This window comes from Capra hircus, chromosome 2 (genome assembly GCF_001704415.2).
Source record: "Capra hircus breed San Clemente chromosome 2, ASM170441v1, whole genome shotgun sequence".
NCBI classification, from domain to species: Eukaryota; Metazoa; Chordata; class Mammalia; order Artiodactyla; family Bovidae; genus Capra; species Capra hircus.
Window position 1 is genome coordinate 69,100,351 of NC_030809.1, and position 25,157 is coordinate 69,125,507.

A 25,157-nucleotide genomic window follows, 5' to 3' on the forward strand; every position below is an offset into this window, starting at 1 on the left:
AACATCAATAACCTCAGATATGCAGATGACACCACCCTTATGGCCGAAAGTGAAGAGGAACTAAAAAGCCTCTTGAGGAAAGTGAAGGAGGAGAGTGAAGAAGTTAGCTTAAAGCTCAACATTCAGAGAACGAAGATCATGGCATCTGGTCCCATCACTTCATGGTAAATAGATGGGGAAACAGTGGAAACAGTGTCAGACTTTATTTTTTGGGCTCCAAAGTCACTGCAGATGGTGACTGCAGCCATGAAATTAAAAGACGCTTACTCCTTGCAAGGAAACTTATGAACAACCTAGATAGCATGTTCAAAAGCAGAGACATTACTTTGCCAACTAAGGTCTGTCTAGTCAAGACTATAGTTTTTCCAGTTGTCATGTATGGATGTGAGAGTTGGACTGTGAAGAAAGCTGAGCACCAAAGAATTGATGCTTTTGTACAGTGGTATTGGAGAGGACTCTTGAGAGTCCCTTGGACTGCAAGGAGATCCAACCAGTCCATTCTGAAGGAGATCAACCCTGGGATTTCCTTGGAAAGAATGATGCTAAAGCTGAAACTCCAGTACTTTGGCCACCTCATGCAAAGAGTTGACTCATTGGAAAAGACCCTGATGCTGGGAGGGATTGGGGGCAGGAGGAGAAGCGGATGACAGAGAATGAGATGGCTGGATGGCATCACTACTCGATGGACATGGGTTTGAGTGAACTCTGGGAGCTGGTGATGGACAGGGAGGCCTGGCGTGCTGCAATTATTCATGAGGTCACAAAGAGTCAGACACCACTGCGTGACTGAACTGAACTGTAGTACAAGAGAATTACCTACTTTCTAAACATTTAAACATTTGTTGATGAATTTAGAACAGACACAAAATGTTGGCATTCATACAAGTAAACTCCCTGCCTAGTCCTTTCCAAGATGTGCACTCAATACACAAAATAAAAATGTATTTTCATTCAACAAGAAAAAAAGTTAAAAGATAAACTGGATTATAGAAAGCGTTGGGACAGAAAAGTTATCCAATTTGAAAATTCTCAAGGCTGAACGAGAATTCACCATGATTCCAAGGCAAATCTCTTAACTCTTGATCCACTTAGCCCTACTTGTTCACCAGAGGTTTCCTTTAATTCTCCTATGGTTCCCACTGGAAATAGCCAGAGTAGAGATGACCCCCCAAAATAACAGTATGATCTGCTGCCTTTTATACTCAATAAAACTGGGCTATCTAGAATAGTTTAAAAATTCCAATACAGCTTTTAATTGTAGATAGCAATGAAATCTTGAAAGACACAGGTTCAGCTGATTCCATGACAGAATTTAGAAATGTAAAAAAAGATGTGCTCTGCTTTTTTTTTTAAGCAAAAGAGATTATAAACCCTCCTCTTAATTATATTCTGCTAAAGTGGTTGAGATTTATTGGCTATGAAATGCACTATTTCCAGCCAATGCTTCTATGCAGTGTTTTCCACTGTTCCACTTCTGTTAACAAGGACAATTCAAGGGCATATACTAATTATGGTTTTGACACAGTTTTACTTTCATGTTTAGCTTTTGAAAGTAATTCCAGAGTATTCCTCAATTCCCTTGTCAGTTTCCTCTACTTTTAATTTCTCATTTAATGAGCTAGAGAACTCAAAGAGAGGCTCTGATTTTAAAAGTATTTCCATTTCCCAAGTTTTAGCTTTACTTCTCAAAAGAACATTTACAATTTAGGCAAATTATGAAGAATACACTAAGAAAATTTAAAGTTCTAAATAACAGCTATACAACATGGCTTTAAAAATCATATATCTATCCCTTTTGACTCAGTAAACACTAAGTATTAAGAATTAGTACAGACATTTGAGGCACAGTTCTATAAACTATGAAACATTCTTGAATAAGAGTACCTTACACTCAAGGAGCCAATAGCAGTTGTTACTGAGATTTTGAGAAAAACATACTCTTTTTTTCCAGGCTGGTGTGTTGGATTTATGGAATCATTTAGAACCCATTGATTTACTTCATCCCGGACAGGAAAAAGGTCAGTTTTCATTCCAATCCCAAAGAAAGGCAATGCCAAAAAATGCTCAAACTACCGCAAAATTGCACTCATCTCACATGCTAGTAAAGTAATGCTCAAAATTCTCCAAGCCAGGCTTCAGCAACACGTGAACCATGAACTTCCTGATGTTCAAGCTGGTTTTAGAAAAGGCAGAGAAACCAAAGATCAAATTACCAACATCCACTGGATCATGGAAAAAGCAAGAGAGTTTCAGAAAATATTTATTTCTGCTTTATTGACTATGCCAAAGCCTTTGACTGTGTGGATCACAGTAAACTGTGGAAAATTCTGAGAGAGATGGGAATACCAGACCACCTGACCTGCCTCTTGAGAAATCTGTATGCAGGTCAGGAAGCAACAGTTAGAACTGGACATGGAACAACAGACTGGTTCCAAACAGGAAATAGGAAAAGGAGTAAGTCAAGGCTGTATATTGTCACCCTGCTTCTTTAATTTATATGCAGAATACATCATGAGAAACGCTGGGCTGGAAGAGGCACAAGCTGGAATCAAGATTGCCAGGAGAAATATCGATAACCTCAGATATGCAGATGACACCACCCTTATGGCAGAAAGTGAAGAGGAACTAAAAGGCCTCTTGATGAAAGTGAAAGTAGAGAGTGAAAAAGCTAGCTTACAGCTCAACATTCAGAAAACGAAGATCATGGCCTCTGGTCCCATCACTTCATGGTAAATAGATGGGGAAACAGTAGAAACAGTGTCAGACTTTATTTTTTGGGGCTCCAAAATCACCGCAATGGTGACTGCAGCCATGAAATTAAAAGACGCTTACTCCTTGGAAGAAAAATTATGACCAACCTAGATAGCATATTCAAAAGCAGAGACATTACTTTGCCGACTAAGGTCCGTCTAGTCAAGGCTATGGTTTTCCCAGTGGTCATGTATGGATGTGAGAGTTGAACCATGAAGAAGGCTGAGCACCGAAGAATTGATGCTTTTGAACTGTGGTGTTGGAGAGGACTCTTGAGAGACCCTTGGACTGCAGGGAGATCCAACCAGTCCATTCTGAAGGAGATCAGCTCTGGGTCTTCTTTGGAAGGAATGATGCTAAAGTTGAAACTCTAGTACTTTGGCCATCTCATGCAAAGTTTTGGCGAACAGTTGACTCATTGGAAAAGACTTTGATGCTGGGAGGGATTGGGGCAGGAGGAGAAGGGGACAACAGATGATGAAATGGCTGGATGGCATCTCTGACTCGATGGACGTGAGTCTGAGTGAACTCTGGGAGTTGGTGATGGACAGGGAGGCCTGGCGTGCTGCGATTTTATGGCGTGCTGCGAGTCATGTGTCGGACATGACTGAGCGACTGAACTGAAATGAACTGAACCTTCCTTATGGAGAAGGCAATGGCAACCCACTCTAGTACTCTTGCCTGGAAAATCCCATGGGCAGAGGAGCCTGGTAGGTTGCCGTCTGTGGGGTCGCTAAGAGTCGAACACGACTGAGTGACTTCACTTTCACTTTTCACTTTCATGCATTGGAGAAGGAAATGGCAACCCACTCCAGTATTCTTGCCTGGAGAATCCCAGGGACGGGGGAGCCCGTGGGCTGCTGTCTATGGGTCGCACAGAGTCAGACATGACTGAAGCGACTTAGCAGCAGCAGCAACCTTTCTTGTTGAACATCTGACCCTTAACTGAAAAGCAAGTACATTCATATGATCTCCAAGTTTCTTGACTCAGGAATGATAAAAAGTAAACAAATAAGCAATCCTTGAAAGTGAAGTGGAAGTTTCTATATCGTGTCCAACAGTTTGTGACCCTATAAACTATACAGTCCATGGAATTCTCCAGGCCAGAATACTTATCAACCATATTAATTTCATTATTCCTCACTGATTTTATGTGTATTTAACATGCCAGTAACTGAGAGAGATTGAAAATTTCCACGGTAATGAGGAATTTCTCAATATTCCTTGGAATTTGCACTAAAAGATATTCTGATGTTATCTGTGTGTATAACTTTATATCTTTATATCTAACAATATATATTTGCAAGTTTATATTCTTAGACTTACAATGTCTGGTAGGCATTGAACTTTTATCATTACACAGTTAACTTTTATCACTAGTGATGACTTTTGCCTTTGAATCTGTTTTGTTTCATGTAATATAGCCAGAAGTAATCTTTTCATTATTGCTCTTGTTAATATCTGCTTGATGCATTCTCCTGCTTTTTCCTTCTAAACATCTTTACTGAAATATATTTTACATTAAATAAACTGTATATGTTTAACATGTTAAAAAAAATGAAAAAAGAATTATTCTTAGAGTAGAAATATGTCCAGGTACAGACTATATATCAGTATTTTCTAGAATCTCTTGTGACTAAGTGTGATCATATGATAAAATCTTTGACCAGTGAACAGTAAGGAAAAGTTGTATGAGTTCTGAGTAGGCTCTTTAAAAGGTATAGTTGAAGCACACTGCCTTTGTAGTCTTTCCTCTCTCTGCTAACTGGAGTGCAGGCATGGTGCTTGAAATTCCAGCAGCAAGTTGGAGATAAGGGTTAAGTGCAGGAAATAAGATAAGCAAGGTGCACGAAATAACTGCTGCCTATACCTGCCTGGGAATGCCAACCTCTAGATTTTCTTTATAAGAGAGAGAAGTAAGGATCAACTTTACTTAAACTACTGTTATTTGTTATGTTCTGATAAATGTAGTTGATCATAAACTTCAGTGGTGATGTACATGGGTAAAAGTAGATATTCTCTCTGTAGAATGAAATTTATATTTCTTATTTAAAATGCTGAGTACATGTTTATTATTAACATTCTATATTTAATTTAATTATATCATTAATTTAGTTAAATATTATGAAGATTTAATTTGCCAAACTGAATTTCGAGGTTTAAAGATTTTTAAAATTTGATTTATTCCTAAGTTCTTGTCTTTATTCTCTTGTTTTCAAATCAGTTATTTCAACTCTGAATGATTTTGCCATCAGTGGGTTGCCATAAAAATTGAGATAAAAATGCATGCAGCTGGCAGCCAGTGAGTATTCAAATAATATAAGCTACTGACAGCATTTTCACTGTCGACTTGCTTAAATTTCTTGTTTCTAATCCTTTTGCATAATACAGTAATTTCAGATACATAAACTAGGATAAATCTTATTTCAGTATACCATGACAATAATAAAATTAATTTGAAAGTACTATTGACCCTTGAGTAACGTGGAGATTGGGGCCTTGATTCACCAGTACAGTTTTAAATCCATATATAACTTTACAGTTGGCCCTCTACAAGAGTGGTTCTGCATCTGCAGATTCAATGAATCTCAGATCATGGACTATATATTTGTTGAAAAAAATCCATGTAAAAGTTCAAAGCCATGTTGTATAGAAAGGTCAACTGTATTTTTGTTTTATTGATGTTTCTGGCACCAATAAATCAAATTTACTTTTTAAAAAGAAACAGGCCCAAATTTTAATGACAGCTACTTCCACTTAAGAATTCAAAATAATAATAAGAATAGAGAGAAAAAGAAAAGTCAGGCTACATATTTTTCAGTTTCAACAGAAATCCCATGTGGTTCTCACTCTTTTCACATTTTGCCTTCTCTGAACAGAAAATTCTTCTAGAGCTCTCTATAACTTTATATTTCATTTTTATTGAGTATAATTGCTTTACAATGTTGTGTTGGTCTCTGCTGTACATTGAAGGGAATCAGCTATATGCATACATATAATCCCCTCCCTCTTGGACCTCCCTCCCACCCCACCCCATTCCACCTCTCTAGGTTGTCACAGAGAACCGAGCTGAGTTCCCTGTGCTATACAGCAGCTTCCCACTAGCTATCTATTTCACACATGGTAGTTCACATACTGTAAAATCATTCCATTGATGATATTATCTTAAAAATATCCTATTAAATAATTTTAAACCTCATGTAGAGGTTTATGTAAAGCCCAAGTTATACCATTAAAGCAAATATGTGCACATATAGGAACTGATCAATATAACTTAGAAAAAAATTATGTAATTTTATGTAAATTAGGAGAAAACACCTGTTTGAAATGATGGGGTTTCTACTTTAGTTTTTCACTCTTTACAGATAACAATGCTATATTAAGATATATTGAATTCATATTACTATTACCTATATTATGATGAAAAGAAGGTTGAAATCATAGGTCAGAAATTAAAATCTTTGTCTTTGGCAAACTCCCTATGGCTAGAGGGTTAGAAGAGATATTTTTCATTTCAAGGAATGCAATTGGGAAAGAGAAGCATTAAACCCATCCAAAAAGTAAATTAGAGATGTTAACAGTTTTAAAGAATTTAGGCAAACTTCACTCAAGTCCATAAAGAAAAATCTGAACTTTTTATTCTTTGGATCAAATTTAAAATAAAATCTTTATTAAGTATAAGATCAACAACTCAGTTAGCATCAAATCCAACAGAGCCTGACCCCCTGCCCCCGCCACCAACTCTCTGCACACACATACCCTTTTAGGTTATGTGAACTGAAGTAAACACACAAGAGAAAACAGGGTGCTCTCAATAAATCATGATCAATCAGATGAGAAGTGTTTGGAACACAGTTAACAGTGAGGCATATGTATCTCTGAGTTAAGCATTATACTAAGCAATAACCTTGACAATTATTTCAGATATAATCCTCAGGGCCTATAGGTCAACAGCCCATGAGGGGTCAAGTTTGATCAGATGCAATTATCCAAATAATTTAAATAAAATCATTTATTGGAATTACTTAAGATAATTGAGAGGAGTGACTTTTGCAGGGAGAAAAATAAATTTTCTGTAAATGTTACCCATTATGTCCAAATGCTACATATTTTAATCAATCTTTTACTGAACAAATTAGTATTATAAGCAAAATTCAGACCACAGTATCTGTTAGTCTAAGTATATTTTAAAAAATAATAATTCTGAATCAAATGGAAAGTTGCCTTTCTTAAGACATATTAATTCTTTCATCTATAGGGTGATGTGGTCTGTCTGAGGAAATTCTGTTGGAGTCTGCTTCAGGGTATCATTATTTTGTGATACAACACAAAGTTCACAGGCATGGGTATTTCTTTTTTAGATATGGTCAAGAATGTGTATCATCTTATGCCAATTTTCCATATAGGCTTCCTTACTGATACTGGGAAGATGGGACTACCCAAAGACAATCTAAAACTTTTTCAAAAGCTGTTCTTAAAAAAATAAAATTAAAAAAAAAAAAAAGCTGTTCTTTTCCCATGTTCTCAATTCTAATTCTTTAGAAACAGCTTCTAACATATTACTAATATATACTTGTCCATCACTTTGTGATTATCTCAAATGTAAGAACTATTTCTATTATATTTATGACCCCTCACTACTTCACATGAGTTCTGCACGGGCTATATATGTGTGTATATACACACACACACACACACACGTATATATACATATATATGTGTACACACACACATATACATACATACATATATATGCATGTATATGCATGCTTGCATGCTGTCATGTCCAATTCTTTTGTGATCCCACGTATTGTAGCCTGTCAGGCTCCTTTGTCCTTGGGATTTCCCAGACAAGAATACTGCAGTGAGCTCCTATTTCTTTCTCCACGGGATCTTCCTGACTCAAGGAGCAAACCTGTGTCTCCTGAGTCTCCTGAACTGCAGGGAAGCCTATATACATACATACATACATACACACACACATACACACATATACATATATATGTGTGTATATATATATTCAATATATATTCAATGTATGTATATATTTACACATACATATACATATTATATACATATTTACACACATACATATATAAATATATGCATACATAGATAGATATATACATACATATACATATGTATATGCACATATATATGTATGTATATATACATACATATGTGTGTATACATGTATATGTATATGTGTGTATATGTACTATATATGTGTACGTATATATATTCGATAAACAATGATATTAAAAACAACTTGACTTAAAATATGTAAATCTTCATAGATTATTTTCACATGCTATCCCATTTCCTAGTAAATATTTTTCACCATCGTCATTGTTCATCTCTAAATATATTTCTGAAGTATAAGTAAAATCCACAATATATTTGTAAAATTCAGAAAATGTGTCAAAGATAAATTATCACCTAATCCACAGTAAAAATTCAGATTTCCTCTATTTCCCAATAACAACCATGTCATTTTTTCCTGTTCAAGATGCAAATTTATATTTTGCTTAGAACTTAGTAATATCTCCTTTGTCTTTTTCATTTTCATTTCCGAAACAGTCTCACAATCTTTCTTTTTCTTTCTTGACCTTGACATTTTTGAAGAGCACAGGTTGGCTATTTTGTGAAATGCTCTCAATCTACATTCAGGTAATATTTCTTCATGTTTAGATTCACATTAAACATATTTGGTAGGAATGCCACGTGCATGATGCTATATCAGTCTTGGTGCATTATGTCAAAAGGCAGACTATATCATTTATCCTAATTATGGTGATGTTAACATTAATCACTTGATTATAGTGATGTCTATCATCAGATTTATCCTCTGTAAAGTTTGCCTTGTTTTCTTTGTAATTAAGTATTTTGTAAGGAGATACTTTGAAATTATGTAAATAACCATTCCTCATTAAGCTTTCTCCTAACAGTCTGAGCCCTAGGTTTTTGAAAAATATCATTCCTTGTACAGTAAAGAAAAACTTTCTTTCCTTTTTTCTTTCTTTTCTCCCTTCCTTTCCCTTTCTTTTCTTTTTTCTTTCTCATTTTCTTCCATCCCTCCCTTTTTCCCCTCCTTCTTTCCCTCCCTCCTTCCTTTCTTTCTCTCAGTACAAACTCATGTATTTCTATTTTGTCTAACATGTTGGGAATTATTCAGCCATTAATTCCTCAAATATTTTTTCCCCCAGCTTTACTGGGATATTTATTATTGACATATAGCATATATAAATTAAAGGTGTACAACACTGACTTTATACTCATATAAACTATAAGATTCTTACCCCAGTCAGTTAATTAACTCTTATGTGATATGACATAATTATTATTTCTTTTTGTGGTGGTAATATTTAAGATGTGTGTGTGTGTGTGTGTGTGTTAGTTGCTTAGTCGTGTTTGACTCTTTGCAACCCCATAGACTGCAGCCCCACCAGGCCCTTCTGTCCATGGGATTCTCCAGGCAAGAACACTAGAGTGGGTTGCCATTTCCTTCTCCAAAAGGAACTATAGAAAGAAAGAAAGTGAAGCTGCTCAGGCGTGTCCATCTCTTTACAACCCCACGGACTGTAGCCCACCAGGCTCCTTTGTCCATGGGATTCTCCAGGCAACAATAGTGGAGTGGGTTGCCAATTTAAGATATACTCTCTTAACAAATGCTAAATATATAATTTAAATGGTGAATTATAGTTACTATGCTATAGAGACTAGATCCCCAGAACTTATTTATAACTGTAAGTTCGTGCTCTTTGTCCAGTGTTTCCTCATTACATCTACTCTCCAGTCCCACTACTCTGCTCTTTAGCTATATGAGTTCCTGTTATTCGACTGTACATATAAGTGAAAACATAAAGCACTTGTCTTTCTGTGTAGATTTATTTCACCTAGATCAACTCTCTCAAGGTCAATCCATGTTGTCGAAAAGCTTTTCCTTTTTATGGCAGAATAATGTTCCATTGCATGTAAACACACACACCCACACCCATATATATACTTCTACATTTCTTTATCCTTTTAACCATAAATGTACATTTTGGTTATTTCCATGTCTTGGCTATCACAGATAATACTACAATGAACATGTAGATGAAGATATCCTTCAAGACAGTGATTTTTTTTTTCAAACATAAACTCAAAAGTAGGATTACTGCATCATATGGTAGTTCTATATTTAACTTTTTGAAGAACCTCCATCCTGTTTCCATAGTGGCTGTACTATTTACATTCCCACCAACAGTGCACAATGGTTCCCTTTTCTCTACATCCTCACCAATACTTGCTATCTCTCCTTTGTTTAATAATAGCCAGGTGGGAAGTGGTATCTCATTGTAGTTTTGATTTTCATTCTCCTGATGATTAGTGATGTTGAGCATTTCTTCATGCACTTGTTCACTATCTGTATGCTTTGTTATTTTTTTAGAGAGGGAAAATTCAAGTCCATTCAAGTCCTCTGTCCATTGTTTAGAAATTGCATTATCTGTTTGTTTACCATTGGGTCATTGGAGTTACTTATGTAATTTTTGATACTATTCCCTCATTAAATATATGATTTGCAAATACATTCTCTCATTCCACAACCTGCCTTTTCATTTTGCTCAATGTTCCTATTTTTGTGCAGAAGATTTTCAGTTTGAATACAGTCCCACTTGTTTACTTTTGCTTCTGTTGCTTGGACTTGTGGTGTCATATCCAGATAATTACAGTCAAGACTAATGTTAAGAAGCTTTGTTTCCCCTTGCTTCCTTCCAGTTGTTTCACGGTTTCAGGTCATACATAAGGTCTTTAATTCATCTAAAGCTAAATTTTGTGAATGGTGTGAGACAGGGTTCCAATTTCAGTCTGGAGACTGGCCTGGCAATGCAGCGGGCCAGAAGGGTGTGTCTGTAGGATTCAATCTGCTTTATAGAAATCATGAGGGCTAGCCTCTTATTGGGTTGGGTCAAGATGCTGGGTTTATGGGACCTAGCTTGGTGCTGAGATGGGTTGAAAGCCTAGGTCTGTAGTAGTTGGCATGGAGGGGAGCCTGAGTTCCTGAGGGTAAATTGGGAGCCTGTGTCCCCAGGAGCACCCTGGGGCTGTGGCAGCTAGCTGCCACTCAGATATGCCAGAAGCCTGCATTAGCAGGAATCCACTGATTGCTGATGCCATGGGAGCTGATTAGGGCCATAACAATTAGCCAACACCTGTCTTTGTGGTTGGGTTGCTCAGGCTTGGGGGAGAAGTGATGGGAGCAAGGCAGATCAATCTTTCCTACCCTTCTTATGCACCTTTTGTTCTTTCTATGCTTCACTCATGCTTTCAAATTATAGTGCTGGAGAAGACTGGTAAAAGTCCCTTGAACAGCAAGGAGATCAAAACAGTCAATCCTAAAGGAAATCAACCCTGAATGTTAATTGGAAGGACCGATGCTGAAGCTTTGATCACCAGATGCAAAGAGTCAACTCATTGGAAAAGACCCTGATGCTGGAAAAGATTGATGGCAAGAGGAGAAGGGGACGACAGAGGATGATATGGTTAGATAACATCAGTGACTCAATGGACACTTGGGTATAGTCCCACTTGTTGACTTTTGCTTCTGTTCCTTGGGCTTGTGGTGTCATATCCAGAAAATTACAGTCAATAACAATGCCAAAAATTTCCCCTTGTTTTTTTCTAGCAGTTTCATGGTTTCAGGTCATACATAAGGTCTTTAGTTTGAGAAACTCGGGGAGATGGTGAAGTACAGGGAAGGCTGGTATGCTTCAGTGCATGGGGTCACAAACAGTCAGACATGACAGCAAACTGAACAAAAATGCTTCACCCATGTGCTACAATCCCTCACTTGCAATCCTTAGCTCCTATGAAGGTATTTTCTTGTTTGAGGGAGAATGGTAGTGCACACTAGAAGTACTTATGCTGCCATTTGGTAGACATCACTCTCCCATTTCTCTCTCTTTTTTTTTTCCTTCTATGTTTGCACTTCAATTAGCCGCCATGGATATTTGTTAAAGAGATGTAGTGCTAATATTTTGGGGCTGGGGGTTCAAGTGAAAGCTTTCTAATAAGATTTTATTAGGCTCACTCTTCCCTAGTGACTGAATTTATAGATAGAGACATTGGAGGCAGCTAGAAAGGTGGCAGAAGAGTGAGACATGTGTGTACATGCCAGGAACTGTGTTTAGGGAAGAGAGGTGTTTCGTTTAGCAGAGACAGCCTCAATCTCAATATGCCTTAAAACCATCATTAATAAAATTGGGCCAATCACACCTACTTCTCAAAACTCTTCTTAGAGAAAGCTGTGGAGCTTTTCTTAGTGAAGCTGTTGGAAACAGGAGAAAAGTGTTTCAAATTGTTGTGGATTCTAAGCAAGATAAAGGAGTGGATACAAGTACTTTGATTCCCATAGTACACAAACTTGCCCTGGGTAGATGCTGCTGTTGCTATTATTTCTGTCCTCCTTACAATAACTTCAGTAGGAGAAAAAGTCATGAAACACTTTCATGGACCAGATCCTTGCTGACTCTCTCTTATTTTCATTCTCCTCCCTACATCTGAGATGGCAACCCCAGTTTGTGGAACATGCCCCAGTAGCATACAAGACAGTTACAATTTGGACATACTGATGTTGGCATTTCACTAACGTTCAATACATACTTCCCCACAGAAACTATGCTTGAAATAGTTATTGTTGTTGTTGTTTAGTCACTAAGTCGTGTCCAACTCTGCCGTCCCATGGACTATAGCCCACCAGGCTCCTCTGTCCATGGGATTTTCGAGGCAAGAGTACTGGAGTGGGTTGCTATTTCCTTCTCCAAATCAACTATACTTCAATTTAAAAAAAAAGAAAAAAGGTAAGGGTTAGACATAAACACACCTGAGTGTAATAGAAGAAGTATTACTTTCTACTAGGGTAATCAGGCAGAGAAGGCAATGGCACCCCACTTCAGTACTCTTGCCTGGAAAATCCCATGGATGGAGGAGCCTGGTAGGCTGCAGTCCATGGGGTTGCTATGAGTCAGACACGACTGAGCGACTTCGCTTTCACTTTTCACTTTCATGCATTGGAGAAGGAAATGGCAACCCACTCCAGTGTTCTTGCCTGGAGAATCCCAGGGATGGGGGAGCCTGGTGGGCTGCCGTCTATGGGATCACACAGAGTCGGACACCACTGAAACAACTTAGCAGCAGCAGCCGGGTAATCAGGGGAAGGACAGGATGAAAGTCAAACTATTTCCTTCTTCAGGGGATCTTTCCAACCCAGGGAATGAACCCATGTTTCTTGAGTCTCTTGCATTGGCAGGTGTATTCTTTACCACTGAGCCACCTGGGAAGCTCCAGTAAGTTATTACTATTCATTAATGTAATTCTAAAAGTCAGTTATAAAAGAAGACTTTGCTAGATCAGTGTGGGAACACATAGCACTTTGTCAGAAGTGAAGATTTTTGCTAGTTTCCATTAACTGTCTATGAAAAGCTACGACCAACCTAGACAGCATATTGAAAAGCAGAGACATCACTTTGCCAACAAAGGTCCATCTAGTCAAAGCTATGGTTTTTCCAGTAGTCGTGTATGGATGTGATAGTTGGACTATAAAGAAAACTGAGCACCAAAGAATTGCTTTTGAACTGTGGTGTTGGAGAAGACTCTTGAGAGTCCCTTGGACTACAAGGAGATCCAACCAGTCCATTCTAAAGGAAATCAGTCATGAATATTCATTGGAAGGACTGATGAAGAAGCTGAAGTTCCAATACTTTGGCCACCTGACATGAAGAACTGACTCATTGGAAAAGATCCTGATGCTCGGAAAAACTGAAGGCAGGAGGAGAAGAGGATGACAGAGGATGGGGATGGGCATCACCGACTTGATGGACATTAGTTTCCACAAGCTCCAGGAATTGGTGATGGACAGGGAAGCCTGGCGTGCAGCAATCCATGGGGTCGCAAAGAGTCGGACATGACTGAGCGATTGAACTGAACTGAGTAACTATGTATACAAACACAGTTTTGAATATAAGCTGTTATTAGGTTGACTTTCATAGCAACAGTAATTTCTTCTGGGAAGCTTCTTTAAGAACAAAAATAGAGTGTGTAATTAAATGTCCTGTGAGCTGAAGCTATCATTGCGCCATATCCCATGGCCTCATAATTTTCCATATTCATCCTCTGACTCCTGCTTCCCTACATTCATCACCCACACATCTCTGGTCCATTCTTCTCCCTTTCTTCTAGATTCTTCTGTTTTTATCTTTTACATGGTCCAATGTGTTCATCAGTGACGTTCTCTCCTTACACAAACTTTCAATCTTAACCTCTACAACTAAAGAGGAAGATCTGTGCCTGGGTAAATGCACAATAGAGAGGCTGTGTCATTAGTTGGTATGCAGTAGATTCACTGATTTGGGGTATGGAATCTATCACATTGTAGTCTCTCCCTGCATATGTATTTTACAAAAGAATGAAGAAAGGGCTCTTGCCTATACATTCAGACCTTGCCAGAAAGGTAAATAAGAAAAGATCTGGGTCATGAAATATATTTTAACATAAGTAACTGAGAAGCCAGTGAGTAAGAAGCAGCAAAAAACTTAGTACCTTCGGGGAATACTTAAATAGTAAATTCAATAGCTAAAAGCATCATATTTCTGTGTCTTCAGTATTTGATCAATTACTGTACAGAATTCTTTACTGTCTGGTAACTCATTATAAAAATAAATACATGGGGATGACCCAGAGAGATGTTATGGGTAGGGAGGTGGGAGGGGGGTTCATGTTTGGGAACGCATGTAAGAATTAAAGATTTTAAAATTTAAAAAAAAATAAAAAATAAAATAAAACATTTTAAATCTTAAAATAAATAAATAAATAAATAAATAAATAAATACAAGATAATTATGCATGCATGTTCAGTTGCTCGGTTGTGTCCGACTCTAGGTGAAGGGCTCCCCTGTCTGAAATTTTCTAGGCAAAAATACTAGAGTTGGTTGCGATTTCCCACCCCAGAAGATCTTCCCAATGCAGGAATCAAACCTGTGTCTCTCGTGTCTCCTGACTTGGCAGGTGGATTCTTTACCCCTGCACAAACAGTAAGGACTTTTTGTTTGATCTTTATTATGAAGCTATTCATTAACCACAGCAGCATTCTTGACCCCAGCGATTCATTGTTCCTCTCTTGGAACCAGGTTCACCTTTTTCACTTCCACTAGCTCTTTAAGAAAGAAAAGCAAAGTTTCTTTTTCTTTGATGGTTTGTGCACAGACTTGAAATATCCTTCTTCAATAGAAGTTGCTTTAAAATATATATAACTCAAAAGTCTTGATATTTTCAGGAACTTATTTCTATAGTTCCAAAGCAGATCATGTAACAACTCAGCTTAAAATACTCTAAGAAACAACTCTTTCTTAATATTGTATGCAATGATTTATCCTCTAATTACACTTTCAATCTCATTTCTCATAAACTACTTGACCTATTAGGTGATCATACTAAATGAAGTCGGTCAGAGAAAAACAAATATTATATGATATCACTTATATGCTGGACATAAAAAAATGGTACAAAAATAATTTATTTACAAAACAGATTCACAAATGTCAAAAACAAACTTATGCTTTCTGAAGGGGAAAGGTGGTGGTGAGGGATAAATCAGTAGTTTGAAATTGACATATACACACTACTATATTTAAAATAGATAACCAACATGGACTTACTGTATAGCACAGGGAACTTTATTCAATATTATGTAATAACCTAAATGGGAAAATAAATTGAAAAAAAGAGGAATATGTAAATGTATAACAGAATCACTTTGCTGTATATCTGAAACTAACAAAATATTGTAAATCTATACTCTAGTATAAAATGAAAATTTTTAAATTAAGCCACTTCCGGTGCTCACTGCTCACTGACTTCTCTCATTTTGTCTATGCAGCTTCCTCTACTTGGAATGCGCCATATTTCCCCTTGTATTTCTAAGTCCTACCTATTATTAAGGTCCAGGTAAAATGTCATCTTTTATAAGACATTCTCCAATCATTTCATATAGACATAATCTACTTGAACTTCCTTAATAATTTACTTTTTACAACACTTAATATTTCTCATAGTGTATTTTATATTAAGACATTCATTAAACAGGAAAGACAAGTTATCAGATTCATCTATTTGTGATATTTTATCCACTCCCTTCTCCAAAGGATCTTCCCAACCCAGGGATGGAACTTGGGTCTCCTGCATTGCAGATAGATTCTCTATCCTCTGAGCCACAAGTGAAGCCCATTTTATATATTAAATGTTGAAAAGCTACTAGGTTTAATCCCTAGCATATAAAGACATCAAAAATTATTGATCAATTCTCAATAAAATATTAACATATTACCAAAATTTCAAAATGATTTGTAAGAATTTCTACTTTCAAATTATGTCTTTTATAATATTCATGTGCAGCAAAAAATATTTATGTACCTATTTTAAAGTCTCCCACTCCAAGTGTCACCCAGACCATCATCATGATTTTCTACTGGGTCTTCTAGCTATTGAAACATATATCTAATATTTCTTTCCATCCTCTCAGATCATGGTGCAGGAACAGAAGTATGATTTGTACTCTTGTACTTAAGATATTAATATTCATCGTATTATCTACACATTTGCTTTCACACAAAGAAGGTTGTATATGTGCTTCCTCTTTAAATATTCATTACGGTAGTACTGCTCTTTTCATTATCATTAGGACTTTGCTCCCTTCCCCTTCTCCTCCCCACCCTTATTCACTGTCAAACAAGAGTAACAACTTCAACTCCACCCACTTCACCATTCGCTCTGTAATAACTAACACAGCAGCCCACCCCAGTTGGCAGCCTAATTTGTATACACATTAATTCATTCATTCCTGCATATTCATGATGGACAAGTAGATTGACCCACAAAGGAGAAGTCTGCAAGTGGAGTAAGAAAAGCCCCTACTGAAAAATCTAATCATAAAGGAGAAGAGGGTGAAAGTACACAAGTGTAGTTCAAAACCATGAGTCACATCTGACTGCAGGAATGATGGACCACACCTCATGGTCTGGCATTTCACACATCTGCCAGCCCTTCTCCTGTGGGACTCATACCTGAGTCCTAGAGAGAGGGAATTGCATTCAAGCATAAAAGAGTATATAAAAACTAAGGGCTGTTTTACAGAAATCTGTCAGAGCCTGGAAGTACAAGGCAAATCTAAATACTGACTTCAGTGGGATTATACCGAAATTTCTCCTCGTGGAAATGGCATCACCCATTCAGCAGGCATCCACACCTTTGGGGAAGGCACGTTTACATCTTTGTTACATTTGTTGCAGTCAATGGTACAGAACATCATTACAATCCCCTGAACTGGAATAAGCAAGACATGCTATTCACAATAATTTGCCACATAATACCCTTCTTGGGAAGAACCTGAACTAAATGGTGAGGCATAGAAGGAGGCTGCAAAGCCCCATTAGTTAGAATAGGATCAAGGGTAACAACCAAACAGTACTTTGGCTTGTTGTCTTTGCATACAGACTTTACAAGGACTATGCTTTTTCCTCAAACACTACTCCTTTCTTCCTTCATCAAGAACCTTCTTGAAAGGACAAACTACACTTCCCTTAGTTTCTCCTTATTTCCACATACTCCTGCAATCTGATTCCATATCCTTTCACTCTACTAAAGAACTCAAAGTCAGATACCATTGGCTGTTTTGCAGCAGTATAAATCACCTCTTTTCAGTTTTCATCCTATTAATTTCCCATGCAGTGTTTACCTTATGGCATTAACATTTTTTTTCTTCTATAGGTCCTTTTACTTGCTCATCAACTGCATTTAGCTCATTTCAGTGTCTCCATTTTTCTTTGCTGACAAGTACTTGGAAAGATCCATTAACTGTTTCAAGGCTTATCCAAGAGTTACTATGACTATGTTTTTCTAATAAGAAGTACATCAATGCAAAATTAAATTTAAAAACTTACAACTTTATCTGAACTAGTTCATAAAGTTTTTGATCTAATATTCAATTAATTAATACAGTGATTTCATTGTCAGTCTCCCTAAGAAACTTATAAGGAGGACATAAGAATCCATTCCTTTCGTGACAGACTTTTAGAAGAGAAAACCTATCACGTATTACGATGACAACTCTTCTGTTGTCTCACAGAATGCTTACAATTCTGCAAAATAAATCTGAAAGCAATGGTAAAGATAGACATAGCCTTGCGATACAGACTGGAGAAAACTATATATATATATGGACATAATTTATTTTTATTTTATTACCATTAATATTTATTCAGAATTGTTATAAAATTTTAAGATACTCTACTGTGCAATATGTTTCTATTCATATCTTCAGCTTTTAAACAAAATGCATTCTCTCTTACCCTATCATTTTATGCAGCATTCACAATAATTACTTTCAAGAATTAAAAAATATTTTACATTATCCTAGCCAAATAATTTACCACAGACAAAGCACTGTTTTCACTATGTAAGCTATTTATTTTGGCTTTGATTTCTAACTTCTTTATTGCAATTTTTTAATGCCAGAAACATTTTTATATTCCTTTCATCTTGGAAAATATTTTGCTAAGACTATGGCTTAATTATAGCAATTGTAGAAGTAACTTTAAAAGGGCGCTGTATCAAAAATAAATAAATAAATAAAAATAAAAATAAAAGGGTGCTGTATCATGTATGTATGTATATATACTACAGTCATTTATATATTAATAGAAATGTCAGGCATTTATTTTCAGTTCTCATATTAATGTACACAAAAATAAATATCACAAAATTCTTTTTAATGTCAAAAGGTTTTTTGATTTACTTATCATTATAAGCATTTAAATTCTTACTTTAAGTTGTCACTGTCTCTATAACAGTAAATATCCAACACACAAAAATACTTCAATCTTAAAAGATGACAGACAACACAAAATAATAATTTGGGGTTTCAAAATAATGATAAGACAGATTCTCTAAGTAGTCTACCAGACTCTAATATTCTTTTGCATTTTTATATTTATTATATTATTATAATGATATCAATAATATTAATAATATAATTAATAACATTATGTGTTATGCATATTTATTAATAAATTATATTTATTATATTATGTATTATTATATCATTTTAACTACTATACAATTTTTATCTGTAAAATAAAATTCATTTCAGCCAATACATTTAAGTACATTTTGTACAAATCCTCATTCAAAGAGGCATAGACATAGTTTGAAACCACTAACTAATATATTTCTTAATGGTCAAAAAGCATTCTCTGGTGGCTATGAGGAGAGAAATGGTCAAATGAAAAATAGCATGAAGGGGAAAAAAAGAAGTCACCATCCTGGGCCAGAGGACATTATGATACAGATTTGGCTAAATCAAATACTTGGTGGTTGCCTAGGTTATGGCCTTTTAATTTATATGAATTGTTTTCCATACCTGTCATTAACTAGGGCCTCCCTTGTGGCTCAGAGAGTACAGAATCTGCAAGCAATGTGGAAAACCCAAGTTTGATCCCTGGGTCAGTAATATCCCCTGGAGAAGGAAACGGCAACCCACTCCAGTGTTCTTGCCTGGGAAATCCCATGGACAAAGAGGCCTGACAGGCTACAGTTCATGGGGTCACAAAGAGTTGGACATGACTGTGCAACTAAGACTTTGACTTTCATACCTGTCATTAAGTCAAATCATGGTGAACTTTCCACTCTGCTGTTCTCTGTTATCCAAATTGCCTAGGGATCAAACCCTCATCTCCTGCAGCTCCTCACTGCAGGCAAATTCTTTACCACTGGGGAAGCCTCTTTATAATTATACTTACAAAATAATATATAATTTAAGAATGTGAAAAATGAAAGCAGAAAAATAACCATATTCTTTGCATATATATATGTGTATATATAACTATATACTATATAATGTAAATGTATATAAACACATATATATAGTAAATCTAAGCATCATTTTCTTTTAGACATTAAGAGAACTTCCATTCTTACGTGTTCAGTCACTGAGATGTTGTCTCTACGGTTAATGTGCATACCATAATTGACCTTGTACCCAAACCAGTACCAAAAGTGGGATATTTCCACAATTAAAATAAAAACAGTTGTAACTGCCAGTCATGAAGCTGGTAACAAGAAACACTGGAGGCTGGCAAGATGAATTTTCTTATTATACCAAAGCAAAACACTCGGCAAAACTTTTATACTACAATAAACTGGAAGGCAAAATGTAAGCCCAGTAGAATACAAAGAACATATATATATACACATATATATACAGGGCTTTCCTGGTGGCTTAGATGATAAAGAGTCTACCTGCAATGCAGGATACCCAGGTAAAATCCCTGGGTCAGGAAGATCTCCTGGAGAAGGGAAGGCAATCCACTCTAGCATTCCTGCTTAAAAATTTCCATGGACAGAGAAGCCTGGCAAGCAACATTTCATCAGTTCAGTTCAATTCAGTCACTCATTCTTGTCTGACTCCGTGTGACCCCATGGACTGCAGCATGCCAGACTCCACTGTCCATCACGAACTGCCGGAGATTACTCAAACTCATGTCCATCGAATCAGTGATGCCATCCAACCATCTCATCCTTTGTCATCCCCTTCTCCTTCTGCCTTCAATATTCTTCAGCATCAGGGTCTTTTCCAATGAGTTGGTTCTTCGTATCAGGGAGCTAAAGTATTGGAGTTTCAGCTTCAACATCAGTCCTTCCAATGAATATTCATGACTGATTTCCTTTAGGATGGACTGGTTGGATCTCCTTGCAGTCCAAGGGAGTCTCAAGGGTCTTCTCCAACACCACAGTTCAAAAGCATCAGTTCTTCGGTGCCAGCTTTCTTTACAGTCCAACGCTCACATCCATACATGACTACTGGGAAAACTACAGCTTTGACTAGACAGACCTTTTTTGGTAAAGTAATGTTTCCGCTTTTTAATATGCTGTCTAGATTGGTCATAGCTTTTCTTCCAAGGAGCAAGCGTCTTTTAATTAAAAACTTCATGGCTGCAGTCACCATTTGCATTGATTTTGGAGCCCCCCAAAATAAAGTCTCTCACTATTTCCTTTGTTTCCCCATCTATTTGCCATGAAGTGATGGGACTGGATGCCATGATCTTAGTGTTCTGAATGTTGAGTTTTAAGCCAACTTTTTCACTCTCCTCTTTCACTTTCATTAAACAATTGAGCATGACACGATATGGCATAGTATGGTGTGTGTATGTGCATGAGTGTGCGTGTGTATACATCAGATAGATATTTGCTCAGTCATATCTGACTCTTTACAACCCCACAGACTGTAGCCTGCCAGGTTCCCCTGTCCATGGAATTCTCCAGGCAAGAATACTGGAGTGGGTTGCCAATCCCTCCTCCAGGGCATCTTCCCCACCCAGGGATCAAACCCATGTCTCCTGCATCTCCTTCACTGCAGGTGGAGTCTTTACTGCTGAGCCACCAGGGAAGCCCATATATGTCTATATATAACCAATATTTGAATTTATTTGAGAAGTAAAGAAAGTTCATGTGAGATGGTAGAGATATCAACAAATACTGTTAAGAATTCACATAATAGACATTAATATTCATTTTTCTATCAAGTATTTCCACGTAAGCTTATTTACAACTGTATCTTGGCTCATTTTTTAAACTATTTAAAAATTATACATCCAAGTGCTACCTACTTTGAAGCAGTTACCTTCAAAGTAACTGCTGTAACAGTAATAGAAGTCAGTGAACACACAATTTCCAAGGAATTTCTCATAAGTATGTGACAATCTTTTTGACAACCTTATGACTGAAATTTATCCACATATTCAAGATAAAATTCTTAAGCACAGAAGGATTGACTGATTCCATCAAAGTCAAATGATTAACAAAGATGAAGACTAAACCCACATCAGTACAGTTCTACTCCATAGTATGAAGTGTTTTTGCCTTACACAAAGCCAAAAATAAAGCTCATGAAAAGTCCAGGAGAACTGGAAGTGGCTTGATTGACAGTACAAGTTCAGCTTATATATCTCTTTCATTATGATGCCATAATTAAAGAATTCCCAGCACAAACATCACTAAGACCAGTGTAGAGGGGAAGGAGAACCGATGTACTATTACTGATTCACTTAAATCACAATATCTAAGGATATACTATATTTTATGAGTAATACCAATACTAGTTTATATCAGTAATCTGTGCACAGGTAAGAGTCTGATGATATTAGAAATGATGCATATTGTGTTATTTCAGAGAAAGAATAAAGAAAGAAAATTATGAAACTTGCAGCTACCAGGGCTAATCAAAATATCGCTGCTGTTTAGTCACTAAATAGTGTCTGACTCTTTTGAGACCCAATGGATTATAGTCCACCAGCCTCCTCTGTCCATAGGATTTCCTAGCCAAGAATACTGGATTTGGTTACTCCCTTCTCCAGGGGATCTTTCTGAACCAGGGATCAAACCCATGTCTCCTGCTTGACAGGCAGATTCTTTACCCTTGAGCCACCTGGGAAACCCAATCAAAATATTAAATTTTAGCAAAATATCTAAATATTAAGTTTGTAAAAAAGTTGCCTTAGAGATATAGAAATAGTACTTATTTTTTATATTTACCATGGCAAGTCCCTGATATCATTCAGTTCATCGTTAGATCACAAGATTTAGATATGGAGAGACATACCTGGTATTCCCTGTAGGATTTGTCAGTTATGAGTTGTGCTGTTGAAGAGCAAGTTACTGAAAGATGAATCACAGTTATTTTTGGTTTTGCTACTGCTAAGTCACTTCAGTGGTGTCCGACTCTGTGCGACCCCATAGATGGCAACCCACCAGGCTCCCCCGTCCCTGGGATTCTCCAGGTAAGAACACTGGAGTGGGTTGCCATTTCCTTCTCCAATGCATGAAAGTGGAAAGTGAAAGTGAAGTCACTCAGTTGTGTCTGACTCATAGCGACCCCATGGACTGCAGCCTACCAGGTTCCTCCGTCCATGGGGTTTTCCAGTACTGGAAGTGGGGTGCCATTCTGTTTTAAAAGTAGAACAACATTTTGCAAGGCTTTTTGTAAAAACTGTATTTGAATATATAGGGCTTACCAACACAGAGCTTAGGTTTCCAGAAAGAAACTAGAAAATGAAAAGTGAAGTGAAGGTGTTAGTCACTCAGTTTGGCTCAACTCTTTGCAACCCAGGCTCCTCTGTCCACGGAGTTCTTCAGGCAAGAATAGTGAAGTGGGTTGCCATTCCCTTCTCCAGGGGATCTTCCAGACCCAGGGATCAAGCCCTGGTCTCTCCCATTGCAGGCAGATTCTCTACCATCTGAGCCACCACAGAAGCCCCAGGAAGAAGCCAGAAACGTTTTATTTTTATTGTGGTTGTTGTTGCTGCTCCTGTACATTAAGTGGCTGCAAGGAAAACAATGGTTTTTAAGATCCTTATCTTAAATGAAAATTGTTCATGTCAAATTCCAAATCTAGGGTATAAATGTAACCTTTCCTTAAAATTTTTAACTCACTGAAACACCAAGATGTTAAAATTGTTTTCATTAATAAGGAAAGCCAACTTACTTAACTCCACAACAGAGTGTATCCTATGAGTTCAGCTTCACTTGCATAGCACCTAAGAAGCGTCTCTTACAAATCAACCTCTCTCTTATGGATCTGAGTTAAAAATTCAAAATTGTCTTTTCAGTCATCAGAACAGGTGGGTCATAGGAAGGAAGAAGACTACAATAGTACAATTTTTATGCCAATCAATGGTGTGTATTTTGATGCCATCACGACTGATCCATGGTGGCTGGCTAGAATGCTGTTTTGTGAGTGATCCTGCTGACAAACTTCGTTCCTTTCCACCAGGATGAATGCTGTGATTAGTTCAAAATGTCTGCCACTGAAAAAGAAAGCACATGAGACTCCCTGGTGTTTTTTTGAAAAACTTATTAATAATATAAAAGGATTCTTTGGTAATAAGAGGACCAAAGAAAATACTTATCACCTTGATTTTCATCCTGGGCTTCCCTAGTGGCTCAGATGGTAAAGAACTGGGTTTGATCCCTGGGTCAAGAAGATCCCCTAGAGAAGGGAATGGCTACCCACTCCAGGATTCCTGCCTGGAAAATTCCATGGACAGAGGAGCCTGGCGGGCTACAGTCTATGGGGTTGCAAAGAGTCAGACATGACTGAGTGACTAATACTTTCACCAACACACTAATCAAGACATCCACTGAATTCCCACTAGATGTCTGGAAAGACTCTACCATTAAATACCTAAGAGCAACTGTTCTTGAGAACATCTGCCTAACAACCATGTCCAGAGTATATTCTTGAGGACATGGGTTAAAAGCTCTACCAGCATGCTACATCAGTAAGAAACTTCTTGAGCATTTTTTTTTTTTCATTTTATCAAAAGTTGATAGTACCTACCTCAGAGTTTCATTTTGAGGATTTAATGACAATGTTCAGGAGAGTGCCAGGTACAAACACAAAAAATACTAGATAAAGGGTTACAATCATCATCATGAACAATGAAACAGAACTCTGAAGTATGTGTGCAAGAGAATGTACATAATTTTTGTTTGGTTTGGTTGTTTCCTGTACCCTTATTCAAGAAAAAACTATTTTAGTCATGAGATAAGAAACTAGGGTTGGGGCTTAGAGAGCAGTTGAAACATTTTAGAGAGAAATTGCCCAGGCTGCAGACTCAAGCACAAAGCCTGTCCCACAAAATGCATTTCTTAGGGTAATAGCCTCAAATTTCAACTTTAGGATAATTTAGAGCACTTCAGGAAACAGCATCACATACTCAGCTTTGAAATCACCAAGTAAGACAACTTCATTTTAGAATAGAATGATATTGTTTTAAATGAGTTTATATCACGAATTGTATCCTTCTATCCACAGTTCTTATTTTCCATAAATTAGAAACCAAATATTTATACCCCAATGCTTTAGAAGACAAATACTTTTAAAAAAAAAAAGTAATTGAGGCACAGTCTTCATTATTGTTTTCACCATCCAGATCATTATTTCTACTCTCCTGCTCTCTTGGAATGTGCAAGTGGTTTTGCACCCCAGTAAACCATTCCCAGACCATATTAGTCTTACAAAGAGAAGTCTATTTTCTGAACTTCTTTGAGTGGAGGTTTTCTAGAGCAATTTGCCTTTCCCTGTAGATAGCTGAGAGGTCACACTGAGAATAAAATTAGCAAGTGTGCAATAAAAGCTAAGGGAAAAAAATGTTAAAAAGAAAAACCTAAGCATTTTCATGGGAAATGAGAGAGAAGCTGAAGAAAAGCTAATAGAGTCTAAAAATCAAGTTCTCATCCCAGAGAGATCATAAATTTGCCCTTCCAGGCAACAGGGAGGTGCCAGTTTAAACTTCAGCACAAAAGCTGACTCTGAT

At 37.0% G+C, this 25,157-nt stretch overlaps 1 protein-coding gene across 2 annotated transcripts in view; it reads right to left on the reverse strand.

The window, feature by feature from the left end:
• Window positions 1–25,157, reverse strand: part of DPP10 (dipeptidyl peptidase like 10) — a 771,622-nt gene that overhangs the window by 658,114 nt on the left and 88,351 nt on the right. The gene's annotated exons all lie outside the window — the stretch shown is intronic.